Source organism: Podarcis tiliguerta, assembly GCF_965153285.1.
Source record: "Podarcis tiliguerta genome assembly, chromosome: 3".
NCBI classification, from domain to species: Eukaryota; Metazoa; Chordata; class Lepidosauria; order Squamata; family Lacertidae; genus Podarcis; species Podarcis tiliguerta.
The window spans coordinates 37,968,335-37,982,743 of record NC_139536.1 but is presented as its reverse complement, the minus strand read 5'-3'; the positions used below and the strand labels follow the sequence as shown (position 1 = coordinate 37,982,743).

At 42.2% G+C, this 14,409-nt stretch overlaps 1 long non-coding RNA gene across 1 annotated transcript in view; it reads right to left on the bottom strand.

Annotated features, from left to right (window-relative positions):
* The window catches only part of LOC310674893, a 457,828-nt gene that overhangs the window by 50,829 nt on the left and 392,590 nt on the right, over positions 1-14,409 (bottom strand). The gene's annotated exons all lie outside the window — the stretch shown is intronic.

Genomic DNA, 14,409 nt, shown 5'->3' with positions numbered 1-14,409 from the left:
AAAAGGACAATTATTTAGAGAGAGGTTGACATGGCAATGGACAGAAATCATTTTAATTGGTAAGATTTACAACAGTAACACTGGGGCACCACAAATTTCTGCAGTTTAAAAACGATGTACACAACATCTGGTTCTTTGTTGTATTTCTTGAAAATGGTCTAATATGTGAGTGCTCTGAGCAGGATTGGGGGTTATTTTTAAGTTCTTAATAAAAAGCTGTGTTGTATAATAAGCATGCCGTATATGCACTACATAATGATATTTTTGCTGAAAGGGCCAAAAACCAAGGGTTGCTAAGCATTTTGGGCTCATGGGTGCATTTGCAAATGGGAGAAGCTGTTGTGGCACCCACAAAGACTCACACACCACAATTTATTATACTGGCTAAAACAGCATGCTTTTTTCATGACTAATTTCAGTAGGGTAAGAGGTGACCCTGTGGGCACCAGCCTCTGTGGGTTCATGGGTGCCCACAGGCACCATGCTAATTAATAGAACCCCCATGGGCCATGTCACAGGACAGAAGGAAGCACATTACTCATTTTCTGGCTCAACTCCATTGGTTGTTGATGTGCTTCCAGCCCCAGTTGAAAGTGCTGGAGCCCTTTGTAGTCTTGCATCTCAAGGGTGTCCCAGAGGCCTTTAGGATGCTGCATAACCAAGCTATTCCCATCCTGCCCCAGTCACACCCCGCTATGTTCCCTCTGGACCTGTGCCATGATGTAATAGCTTTCTATGATAATGTTCCATTGCATCTGGCTTTTGTAGCTTTGTCTATAGCTGCAATGTGGCCTTTTATGACTTGGCTTGCAGTGCCAGCACAGCCACACACACACACTGAGTTTCTGAGACTGAGCATATTAATCCCTATAGGCTGACTGCTCATTAATTGTCTTGAATTGTTTTTACTAATCACCTAATTGGAATAAACATTTTAGCATGTGAATAATACCAGTGTTATTTGAGTGGTTTAATGAAAATAAACATATATTTCAAATCAACATAGATTATGCTTGAGGTAATGCATGTCTGATGCTTCAGCTTAACTGATAACTTTTGGGATATTTCAAACACAAGCGAGACTTGCAACCAAATGTTACATTGGGGGCACTTCCAGTTTAGGGTTAGAGCCACTCCATTCCCTTCATCAAGTCCTGGTTTTCCATTTCTAGCTCCTAACAGTCAGCATGCAATGGCCACTAAGCAGGCTCTTTCAGCTGTTTGTGGGGAATTATTCCTCTTAATGTCCCCCAGGCCCAGATTTTTTGTACTTTTGCAAAATTTAGAACTTCCCTTGACCTCACTGATAACTCCTGTTTGCAATGTGCATCTCTCCCCTTTGAATGAGATCTGGAAACTTTGAGAAAGGAAGTACACATCACACTTCCTCTCTTGAGAATTGTTTTTGGAGCAACCAGAGCAACACTTCACCAGAGCAAGGGGAATCATTGTCTCTCTGCTAGGAATGTACTGGATAGTAATGAGCAGATCAGTCCAAGCCAGTCCGTATCAGTTTCATATGGGGCTTTAAGGTATTTGTTCTGCCCAACTGTTGCATGAAACTTTTTTCTTTCTTTCAAAAAACCCTGTACCTGTTTTTTCCCCCTTTCCTTTATGAGTTGGACCAATGCCTACATTTAAACCCCTCTTTTCTTCTTTGTTTTTAAATGCAAAAGCCATTCAAGCCTAGTAGCAGCCATGTTGGTCTCATGCAATATCTTCCAGAGGCGCATGACACCGTGATGTCTCAACACTCCAAAGGGCATCTGCAGCCCCATTTGGAACATGGTCAGTCTTTTAGCTAGTTGATTGGGTTGGCTTTTACCTGTCCCTCTATTAGAAAGAAGAAGAAAACAGCTTTCAATACTATATATATATATATATATATATATATAGTATTTTATATATATATATATATATATATATATATATATATATATATATGTATATATATATATATATATATAAAATCACCTTTTAAATCAATCACAGTTGGGACACTTCATAGGAACACTTTAAATTTAAATTAAAAATTGGGGCTATTTTTTATCTGTGGATTCCAAAGTGGAACAACCTTCTGATATTCCACAATAGTCTGGAATAGGGATTGATAAAGCTGCAAATTTTGGTTTTCGCTTTTTCAGTTGTTATGTGTCCCCCGCCAACAATTCCCAAACTAGTATGTGATTTAACAACAACAACAAAAAGTCTATATGAACATTCATATGGTTGCTTACATATATTTCATCCGCTATGCATATTTCTGTATAGAATTCTCCCTAATATATAAGAATGTAGGAACATGTAAGAGTGCTGGACCAAGCCAATGGCCCATCTAGCTCAGCACTGTGGCCAACCAGATGTCTTTGCGAAGCCTGCAAGCAGGATGCAAGTGCCAGTTCCACTTGTTATTACCATAAACTGCTATTCAGAGGCCTACTGCCTCTGACAGTGGAGGTGCGGCATAGCCAGTTTGATCAATAGTCACTGATAGCCTTATCCTCCATGAATTCTTCCAGCCATCTTCAAATATCTCAGGGGTTGTCACAATGGATGGAGCAAGCTTGTTTTCTCCTGCTCTGGAGGGTAGGACCTGACCCAATGGCTTCAAGTTGCAAGAAACGAGATTCTGACTCAACACCAGGAAAAACCCTTCTGGATGTAAGAGCTGTATGACAGTGGAATAGACTCTCTTAGGAGGTTGTGGATCTCCTTTCTTGGGGGTTTTTAAACAGAGGTTGGATGGCACTATGTCATGTATGATCTAGTTGAGATTCCTGCATTACATGGGATTGCACTAGATGACCTGGGAGACCCTTCCAACTCTATAATTCTATGATTCCATGATTGAGTTCTCTTTCAAAGCCATCCAAATCAGTGGCCATCCATTGGAAATCAACTTAAAGGATTGCATGGATTAACTGTTTATTGCCTTCCTAATATGTGAGTGTAAGATTTGCAGGGCACCCAAAGCCAGTAACTAGGGGCTTCAGTTCTGAACACAGTGATTGTTCCTGAAAAGGGAAGCCAAAGAATTTTGGTCAGGGTGCCGGGTGGTGCGACTGAAGAAGCGAGCAAAGAACAAGACCAATGAGGAACGTGAATGTGGAAACTAAGGACTGCAAAAATATGGAACTAAAAGTAGACAGTTGCTCCCCAGCCGTTGAATACAAATGGGATGTCACACTCTTCTGATGAAAAGGGGACTTGAGGGAGATAATGTGAAAAGGCTGAAATGCAGCTGGGACGTGCATTGGCTTATTACGCAGAAAGGCCATTAAATGTTGCAAGAATTCCCTGAAACAATACAGTAAGTACCATTTTTTTTAAAAAAAGGTTTTAAACCAACTATACTTGTCTGACTTTTTTACGCATGTACATAATGTCCGTTCCAGTTTTTTGACAATTTGGTCCCGTTCCTTGCTTCCCCCCACTTTTGCCAAGAGAATCCCAGAGAGCCTAATTCACACCCAGCTGTTGCATGCAACTTTGCTGAACGAATGGCATGTCATTCAGTGGAAATAATGAGGTCTTTGACCACATTATTACAGTAAGCGAAGTTTAGAAGGGACCAAAAGAACTGGTTAAGGACTCAAGATATTCTACATGGGGACATGGGCCATCTGCTGTATTTCAAGGAAATGATCTATATCCCAGCTCCACGTCCATGCCAAATGCTATAAAAGTAATTAAAAGGCAATGGAGTGCACATGTCAATTGTATACTAACGGGGACTTGTTAGACAAATCAACTCATTAACCTTCACAGTGCTTCTTTGTATGATCATATTCCCTCCTCAACAGAGATGGGGAAGCTGTTCATGCAGGGAATGGCAATGGGACACAGTGCTTAGACATGAGTCTTTCAGGACTGACAAATTTCTTCAAATGGTGCAAAATTAATTTATGGAATTCACAACTGCAATGTGCAGAAATGCCTCCATTCTTAGACAACAATAGGGGTGTCCAGACGTCGCAATTGGTAAGTGTACAATGTGTGTCCAAGTGGTGACCCTAGGGTTGGGGGGGCCTTGAGGAAGCCATTTGGGGGTCGCTTAAAAGTATGACTGCAAATCAGGCATAAAATTTCACCATGAAGCTGCAATGGAAGTACAAACAAATCTAGCCTAATGCAACTATTATGGTTAATTTTTATAGCAACTGCAGCGGAAAATATTACTTAATACACTGTATCCACACTACACAGGAAATGCATGAATACAAGTCATAAACTAAAGGAAACAAAGCCATTACTTCCATATGTGGTGCTCTTATGTAAACAGAAACATAAAAAGCATATTGTATGATATCATGAAACGAGGGGCCAAAGATTGAATTGGTGGTAGCTAGTTATCGCAGGTGGCGCTGTGGGTTAAACTACAGAGCCTAGGGCTTGCTGATCAGAAGGTCAGCGGTTCAAATCCTCATGACGGGGTGAGCTCCCGTTGCTCGGTCCCTGCTCCTGCCAAGCCAGCAGTTCAAAAGCACATCAAAGTGCAAGTAGATATATAGGTACCGCTCTGGCAGGAAGGTAAACGGCGTTTCCGTGCACTGCTCTCGTTGCCAGAAGCGGCTTTGTCATGCTGGCCACATCACCCGGAAGCTGTACGCCGGCTCCCTCAGCCAGTAAAGCGAGTGCTGCAAACCCAGAGTCGTCTGCAACTAGACCTAACATTCAGGGGTCGCTTTACCTTAAGTTCACTGATAAATAATGACATAGTGATTCATCATGTAAGAGTCGATTTTCTAGTACTCTGTTTAATGAAAAGAGCCTTTCTGTGCCTTCTTGGAAGCAAAGTCCTCAATCAAATCACTGTTAAGCCAAACCTCTACCAATTTTATGTATAATTGAAATCAGTGTTGATCCTGCTAGGTATTCATGTGACATAGAAGAGAGAAGCTTTTTTTAAAAAAAATAAGCAATGCTCACTTTTGAAAATGACCTCTGACCAGATGCAACAGTTCCTGTACAGTGAGAATAATGCAAAGTACTACACATATTTTGGACTAAATATCTTCAATATTATACTTACGAATAAACTGAAGGACTGCCAAGACTGTGCATTTCTCTTGAGGCTGATCCTAAGGATTTCTGTCAGCAACTCATTTGGATCAATGTCTCCCTCAAGCTGCAAAGATACATTTTTGCAGCCCTTTTCAAGGTCATCATCTCCTACTTTAGCCAAAGAGTTAACATCAAATACGAATCCACACTGCTCCTTAAACTGCACAATTTCCTGAAATCTGTCATCCAGGTGAGCAATTGTTTCATTCAATAATTCTATGCAAGATTTATCTTTTCGGTCAAGAATGGGGTCACTTGATATTTCATCTAGGGAAACTCTGCATTGCTTTCTCACATACTGGTCTGGGAATATTATTACCTCAATGGGGTCATCAGATGCTGCAACAGTTTCTTCTACTGATTCTTGAAACCCATGATCTCTATATGCAGGCTATGTATAAATTTGAACTATGTTTCCCTCTTCCCAAGAATTCTGCTAACAGTGCCAGGAATTGTAGCTCTGTGGTTCCCAGGGTTCTTTGCAGATACAGTGGTACCTTGGGTTAAGTACTTAATTTGTTCCGGAGGTCCGTTCTTAACCTGAAGCACTTTTTCTGGGTTAGCGGAGTGTGTAACCTGAAGCGTATGTAACCTGAGGTACCACTGTATGTGTTTTACATATATCATATGTACACAGTCTAATTCATATAACCATGAACACCTCTCAATAATGCTACTGCAACATATAGCTGCCTATCTGTATTTTGCATTACCTTACTTACGTTGCTCACTTGTAACAGGATGTCACATCGAATGGCAGTACTAAGAAGAGACCTTCAACTTAAGGACAAGAAAGCGGCAAGAGAGGTGAAATGATGCAATCCTATGCATTTTAACTCAGAAGTTACTACTATCCTGTAGGATTCACTCCCAAGCAAGTTTGAATAGTAGCGGTGGCAGACCTGGTCTAACCAATGGGCCATATCCTTTGCTCCCTTCAGAGGCAGTTTTAGGATGGCAAGAGTGGTTCAGTCACACTGGGTGCCCTGCTGCAGGCAGGGGCACCATAATGCTGTAGAACAGATGCAAGAGACATTGCACTGTCTCTCACATTTTAGCACTGCACACGGCACTGCTGAAATTTGAGAGCCCAAAGTCCACCACTGCTCCCTTCCCCATTATGGGCCAAATTTGTTGTCACAGTGGTGACTTGCAGTGCTTGCAAAAAGTCTTGTGTGGTGCTTCGTAGCCCTACTGATCATCAAGCCTGAACTCGCCAGCAGACAGCTTATGGGTGGTGGCTTCAGACCTCCTTTCTGTAGGAATTGGCTGTGTGATCAAGTTCCTCGGTTTCACAGCTGATCCGATCACATCTTTACCTGCCTCACCCCTGACATCACAGATCAGGTGTGGGGCAGGTGGGCATGGTTTGGGAGAAATGGCCTCTCAGGCCAAATTTGGACCTGTGCCAGAACAGATTCCACCTGCAGGCCAGAGGCTCCCCACCCCTGGTGTATTGGATTGCAGCCTCAAGTTTTCTTTCAGCAAGGAATCTGTCCTTCTTTCTCCTCATATTAAAACAAAATGGAAACTGCCTCCTCCTGATGCCTTGAATGAACTGGGCAACTGGGCATGTGCGGTCCCAAATTAAACCCTTTGGAGGCCTCTAGGCAGTTGAAATCTCAAGTGGGAGGAACCCTCTTATAAGAAATTTTTGAAAGCTTTATAGAGGTTTCTCATGCATGCGCTCTAGTGGTATAACATTGTACTAAGAAAGCTTGATTACAATTTTCTTTCCAGATCAAATCATTATTATTTTTATCCGTTGTCACGGGCCACCTAAAAGGTGTGGGCCTCATAGGTCATTGCCTACTCTGGCTATTTGGTAATCCAGCACTGAACACATGCAGGGGGAAAAACATTAGGACAATTCCTAATTCCTAGGACCACTACTTATGTGGACGAGCCTGGTTTAAGTGGCGTGGTGGGGGTGCTTTACCTGTGCTTTGTAGGGGAGACTTCCTTGAATGCAATGAGTGAGAAATAAAGCAGCCTGAGACTGGCTTACTGACTATAAAGAAAGAAGGTGGGAATTTGTACAAGATTTTTTGGGAAAGCTAAAATGTGGAACTCAGTTGCTCAGTTTGCCCCTCTCCTGCCGCCACCAAAAAACCCCCACCACTGATGTACCTGTGTAAACAAATAGTTGAACTCATACAGTTACTCATGTGTAACATTCAATGAGCATATAATTGACACCAAGTGTTTTTCCAATGCCTTTGGAGAACTGATCTCAGAACCTTTAGCTGCAAATAGACAGAAGATACTTACTGCATATAAGGACCGTTGGCAAGTTGACTTAAGATCTCCTGGCAATGTGCTAGAGAAGAAAGGCACATTGATGGTGCTATAATGACAAGGGAGGAGCAGGAGACAGAAGTAAAGGGCAAAGAATGAAAAACCTCTAAGCAGATTTCTCCTAAGTGGGTTGTCTAATAAAATCACGTTTCTGAAAAGGAGATGTTGGGTGATTCTGTTATACATTTTAAATGTGTATGTTCAACAAATTAGATCATGTAGGAAGCAAATGCTGCATGTATAATATACTGTGTACATCTCCTGCATAGCTGGAAAACCACAGGATGGAAAAAACCAGCCTCCGCTCTCTAAACACGGTAAACAGAAAGGGAAAGAAAAAGCAGAGAGGGAAATCCTCTCTGACTTTTGTTATGGAAATATGATACAGCTTGACATTTTAATTGTGCTTCTCCCCCATATTATCTGGCACATGTTCATAGCGCCCAAGACATTGTTTAGTGGATCCAGCTGCCTCCTGCTCTCTGTTTGAAGCCCAGTGACTCAACAAGATAGGAGAGAGTGTGAGAGTCGATGTGATTTGTGTATGTGGAAACATAAATATGTCGCAGGAGTTTAGTCTTACAGGTTTGGAGAGTTTATACTCGCAACATTTGTTGTGCCCTTGTTTACGCGCATGGATCGAAAGCCCCGACACACCCTCTTTGTGGACAGAGACCTTCAGCGTTACAGGGTTACGTCTAATGAGAGCGTTTCAAGCCATGTGGATGATATTTGACCACAGCTTAATGTATACAGGGAAAATGGGCTTTCAGATGTTCAAGGGAGCTTTAATCAAAGCTGCTCTTTGCAACTAGCAGCCAGGAGGAGCACATGCAAGGCTCCAGAGCCACAGGGACAAAATTGTGCTCCTCTTGTCAGATACAAAACATATATGCACTCAAGACCAAAGATCAGCAGCCCATATCTTCTTATTCTCTTACACAGTTTTCACAAACATCATCATCATCATCATCATTATTATTATTATTATTATTATTTACACCCCACCCTCCCCAGCCAAGGCCGGGCTCTGGGTGGCTAACAAGCAATAATAAAACAATTTGAATGAATACAACTTAAAAACAAGATTAAAATACAACATTAAAATATTGAAACAGTAAAATATTAAAATGTTAAAATGCAGCCTCATCACAGGAGGAGAAAGGAAAGAAAGAGGGGGAGGGAATCCAATTGGCTCCAAGCCAAAGGCCAGGTGGAACAACTCTCTCTTACAGGCCCTGCGGAAAGAAATCAGATCCTGTAGGGCCCTGGTCTCGTGAGGCAGAGTATTCCACCAGGCCGGAGCCAGTGTTGAAAAGGCCCTGGCTCTGGTTGAAGCCAATCTAACTTCCTTAGGGCCTGGGACCACTAGGGTGTTGCTATTTATGGACCTCAAGGTCCTCCATGGGGGGGGACCACTTCAAGCATTGCAGAAATAGCAAAGTAAGTGTATGTGTATGGGAGCTCCACGTCCTCTGCCACTGTTTTATTGGATTTCCAACGAGGGATAGGGGAGAAGTGCAATTCAGTTTGCATCTTGAGGCAAGCTTGCACCAAATCACACTTTCCGAAACAAGATGAGAACCACTACACAGTCTTCCTTCAAAATTTACACTACTGTGGATTGTGCAGCAATGCAGTTCTCCAGCCAAGTAGTGTGTACAAAAATACATGTACTGGTACAAAGTTGCACAAAATGCATATATTAGTGAATATAGCATGCAAAAATGCATATATTAGTGAATATAACATGCAAAAATGCATTATATTAAGGCTTTGCAAAAATGAGTATATTTGTCAAAACTGCATGCAAAAACTTGTGGATTGGGAGAAATTCACACTAAAAAGGTGGTGATTTAAAAAAAATATCAAACTGATATAGAAATGTAGAGAGCTAAACTTAAGATTTTAAAAACAAAACACTGAGAGAAACTGAAGTGGATAGATTCTCCCATTTCTACTTCCAGCTCATGGAAGGCAACTGTGTGAAGTGAGGAGCCTTTTGTATCTCTGGAGGCTTCCCACACATTTTGGAACCCTGGAGAACCTCCATTATGGGGAATCTCCTGGAATAGAAGGAGTGGAACTTGCACAGCCATCCCTGTGGTTCCGCTCCTCCGGGTTTACTTCCTCATATCTCCAGCACCTGAAGAGAGCTATGCATACACTCCCATCTTCTGTTCTCAATGAGATGGCCCTTCCCAGTAGATGATCCAAGGCAACTGTGTTGCTATCTAGAAAGTAGTTTCATTTATTTGTTGCATAATCCATGTTCCTTTCTATGTTGGCTAACCTCCCATCCACAAAGAAAGCTATGTATAAACAGTCACAGTTCTGATAACTGCCTGAAATATTAAAGATCTTTAAAGATTAAAGACCATTTTATGAGATAAATTAAAGTCCTGCAAGTCAAAAATGGTTGGTGGTGATTCGGGGAACAGGTCTGGGACTTAGAGATACTTCAAAACTACAAGGGGGTCTTTTGCCAATTCCCCATCAACAGAGATCTGAAGAAAAACCCATGCCAGGATTGAAATCTGTGTGTCTCAGTCTAACTTACTTTGATGTTACACTTACACTTGATGTTTTAAATGTATTTTAAGGTGTTTTTAATGTATCCCCCACAGTTTTACTTTATGGGAGGGGGGGGGTGGGTTGGTTGTAAGTCACTTTTGATTGCCTCGGGCAAGGTGAAGCAACTATCACATTTAATAAATAAAAATAGATCATTTTTGTAGATCCTAGATATTGGGCACAGGCTTTCGTGCAAAGTCCTTCCCTCAAACTGGCTTGCTGCCCCTCAGATAGACAGCAGATTGCTAGAGAATGAGTGACTTGTGGGCCTGCTCATAGCTTCCTTTGTGATAGATCTGGACCAAAGTGAGAAAATTGTCAACTTTTGTCATATATTCATGAAAGTGGGCAAATTTCTCAGGTCATCTCAGCAGCTTGTGTTAGTTTTCTGTAACCTGGTGGAACCGGGTAGCCTCCAGATACTTTGGACCAGGCACAGGCAGCCTTCGGCCCTCCAGATGTTTTGGACTACAATTCCCATCATCCCTGACCATTGGTCCTGTTAGCTAGGGATCATGGGAGTTGTAGGCGAAAACATCTGGAGGGCCGAAGGTTGCCTATGCCTGCTTTGGACTATGGCTCTCACCATCCCTTATTCATAGCTTCTAAGTTCTCCTTTTCTAACACAGGGAGATGCCTCACATTTGCATTCTCACACCTATTTACTTTGATCTGTGTTTGATGCTCTGAACTCCCTAATTGTTTATCCCTCCAGATGGTCCCCTCACAAAAAAGTCTGTTCAACTTCATTAACACTTGTTGATTTAACTAGGATCATAATGTCCAATACACAACCCAGGAAGCATACCTACTTAATTAGCTTTCACATGCGCTAATTAAAGAGGCTTATCAGTGGGTCCACCACACCTCTTGCCACCCCTAACACACACTTGGGTCTGGCTATTCCCAGACCTAACATAACACTTCTCATTAAATCCTAACATTTATTCTGACAAAGCAGTGAGATATGCAGAGATCTATAACAATAGATGCTGGGTTTCTCTTTTTTTAAAAGACAGGTATCACCACATGACGGTGTCTAGAAATGTCAGTTCTGTGGCAGGGCCACAATATCCACAAATGTGGAGGTCCATTGCCTCCTTTTGCTTCCCCTATCCGGATACCGTATTCAGTAATCCCTTCAAATGGCCACTTTTCACATTTCTCCAGCTCTTCCCCACCTCTTTATCTGCCTCCCCTTTAAAATTAGCAACACTATGTTTAGCTGCCTTGGCTCCACATGGTCACTCCCGTGGGCTCTGACCCCGGGCAGAGAGAGGGCTACAGTTTTCCATCACCAATGCAGAGAGTTGTGTTTTCTGACACCAGAGCCTGGGGGTGGGGGGGACCTGAACCAGAAGGCAGGAGCTTGAGAACTGATCTTAATATAGTCGTGGTGACCAGCTCCCATCTTGTGTTACTGAAGTGCCTCTGTCATATGAGCAAGCAGCCGGGCACCTCAGTGAAACATGACGGGTGGGTGAGGGTGAGGTCACTACAACTCCCTGACGACAGCGGAGAGCAACGAACAAGTGCCTGATTTAGGCAAGGGAAGTCTCAGGGGCCAGAGAAGGCAGCTCCTGGATTTAGGCTTCCCTTTTTGTTTCCAAAAGAGCCACGGATATCCCTAGAGGTCATGCAAGGCCATTGTACTTCTCAAGGGCTGCTTTTCAATTGGGTCACCTTTCTTCTTTTGTAGGGAACCTGTGGCCCTCCACAAGTTTTATTGTGTTTTTAATGTTTTGTTGGGAGCCACCCAGAGTGGCTGGGGCAACTCAGTCAGATGAGTGGCATGTTGTTGTTGTTGTTGTTGTTGTTGGACCCCAACTTTGGACTTTCTGAAACAGTATGAGGACCAAAATGCAGCCGTCTGTCAAAATTCATCCTTCTCCAAATTTTGCAATTCAGTTCTCCATCCAAGCAATGGATGGAGATAAATAGATGGATGTACAATATGGGTATACAATAAATAGACGAACTAGGGTAAAGTGTGCATCAGGATGCCTGTATTAGTGAAAATAACAATGTGCTACATTATAGTAGGTTGCTTTGCAAAAATGTATATATAAGGCAGAATTGCATACAAAGATGTTAGGGCGGATGCTGATGAGTTTTCATGAGGATTTATTTTAAAAAATGCAAACTGATTTGCAGATGTGGAGAACTAAACTTAAGATTGAAAAAATAAGACATGGAAGAAACCAACATTGTCAGATTCGCCCATCCCTAGCACACATGCAAGAATAAAGATTTATTTGATTATTTGTCCTGAGTAATCACTTAATGATAACAACTCTAATGAAGAGGGCCTTGTTTGTGTTGGCACCCTAGTTGCAGAATGCCCTCCCCATCACATGATGCCCACATTATGATCTTTCTGAATACCTCCTCCCACCCCCCAGGGTTTTCAGATTTTAGAATGGTGATGGGAGTACTTTCTTTGGCAGTTGTGTCTTCGCAGCTGCTGGTTTAATTCTGTTTTTCCAACTTCTATAGGATTTTTAAAAAATTAAAATCATAACTTATTTTTAATGAGCAGCATATAAATGCTGTAATTAAATTAAATTAAATACCCTACCCGGGATATGTGTGGAAAAATGTCAAGGCGGCGCAGCGACATGGATTATCTAATTCCTTCTCAATGCACACGTTTTGGATAGACGCTTTCTTGGCTATCCAGACATGTTATTTTAGAAGTTCCCCTCCCCACCTCCACCCCCCGGCCACCAATGAAGGCATTAATGCCAATGCTGGAAAAAGTTACTTGAGAAGCAACCCTTAGAAATATCCAGGGAAGCGATTTCATGGCTTCCACGGGAAAGATGCCCAACTATTCTAACTGTCAGGGGAGGATCTGCTGATAGGCAGCCCAAACTCAGAGTTATTTGTCTCAGTGCTGAGATGAACCTTGCACACAGCTGTTTCCCATCGTTCCTATGCTCGCCTTTTAAAAAACGTGAAAGCTGCTGTCATAAAAAGAGGGAGGGTAGGAGCACCATCTTCCAGAAGGAATTTGCTTATGAGAAATAGTGGTTATTCCCACTAGGTTCCGCTGGGCGCTATCAATCAATGGAAGAAACGTGGAGGCACATAGCAGTGAAGGTTCTCACTACTGTGCTTACTTAGTGGTGTGTATGATAGATTCCCCTCCCTGACCCAATCAGAGGCACTTGTGCAGCTATTTAAATGTTGTATTTTGATGAGTTGCCGGGCGGAGGCTCCCTCTCACCCAAGCACAACTCCTCACAGCTCTGCAGGGAGACCTGCCAGACTCATGCCTTCGCAAGATTTATTTTTCACAGGGCTCAAGGATAAATGCTCCTTGAAGTTGTGCCATGCCTTTCATGGCTCTCCCGTGATTCAGATGTGTTGGTTGTCAGAGGGATGGACCAGTCTGATGGGATGGGTCTACTGGGCACGCTATCTTTATGTCTAAGCTTTGTTTATAAATATCACCAAGTTTTATTACAGAAGTTCTTGAAACTCTACCAGACATACTTGGCCTTCTCCAGGATCGATGACTCAGACTTATTAACAGAAAGCGTTGCCCAGATAAAGGCTCTGGAAATTGCAAGTTATTGCTGTAACCTGTCACGCAGTGTGGTGTTTCCATACATAGGGTGAGAACTTGATTTCACACAGGATCTTTATAGACTCCAGAATCGAAGTTGATTTGACGCTGTTGCACAACAAACCCAAAACAGTTGACTTTTGCAATAAAGAAAGTGACAGGAAAGTGTGGATAAGAGCTGTTTGGTGCAACATTGTATCACATCCCCACAAAGTGACCCCTGTTGCCTGTGCTAAGAGTGGCTGGCCTTCTGTGACATCAGAGCAGCAAAGGATCTAGGACTGTACTGTCATCATACAATAGGACAATGAGTCAAGAGCATCCAGAGAAGTGGGCCAAGGAGGGGTGCTAAGAAATAATGAAATAGTGAGGGAGGAGGGAGGAGAATCAGGTGACTTCACAATTCAAGATAAAACAATGCGATTCAAAAAGATGTTCAAACATGTAGGTTTTCTGTAGTATATAGTACAATTTAGCAACATTGTCTTAAACATTTTTAGGGCTTTCTTCCACACTGAATAGCAAATTTGATGAGCATTTATGCATTTATCAACTCATTTACAAAGACCCTGAACAACATCTTTCTTTATAGAGCACTTAATGGATTGCTTGTCACTCACTTCTTATCAGCCTAACCCTGATATTCATGCTGAATGTTGCTTTCAGACCTTCTAAACACCTATTTTTATTGCAGCACATTCTAATATACATCCAATTCATGTCATGCAGTAATGTGTCAAAGGGCCTACTTGGATAAGGGCCAAATTCAATGCAATTAATTAATGTGCACTTTTGAATTATGTAAACAGCAGCCAAGGGGAGCTCCAGACATCCTTGGGATACAACCGGACAAAAGTAGGAAGGATAGAAAAAAAAAAAAGCAAAGCATGCTGGCCTAGTTT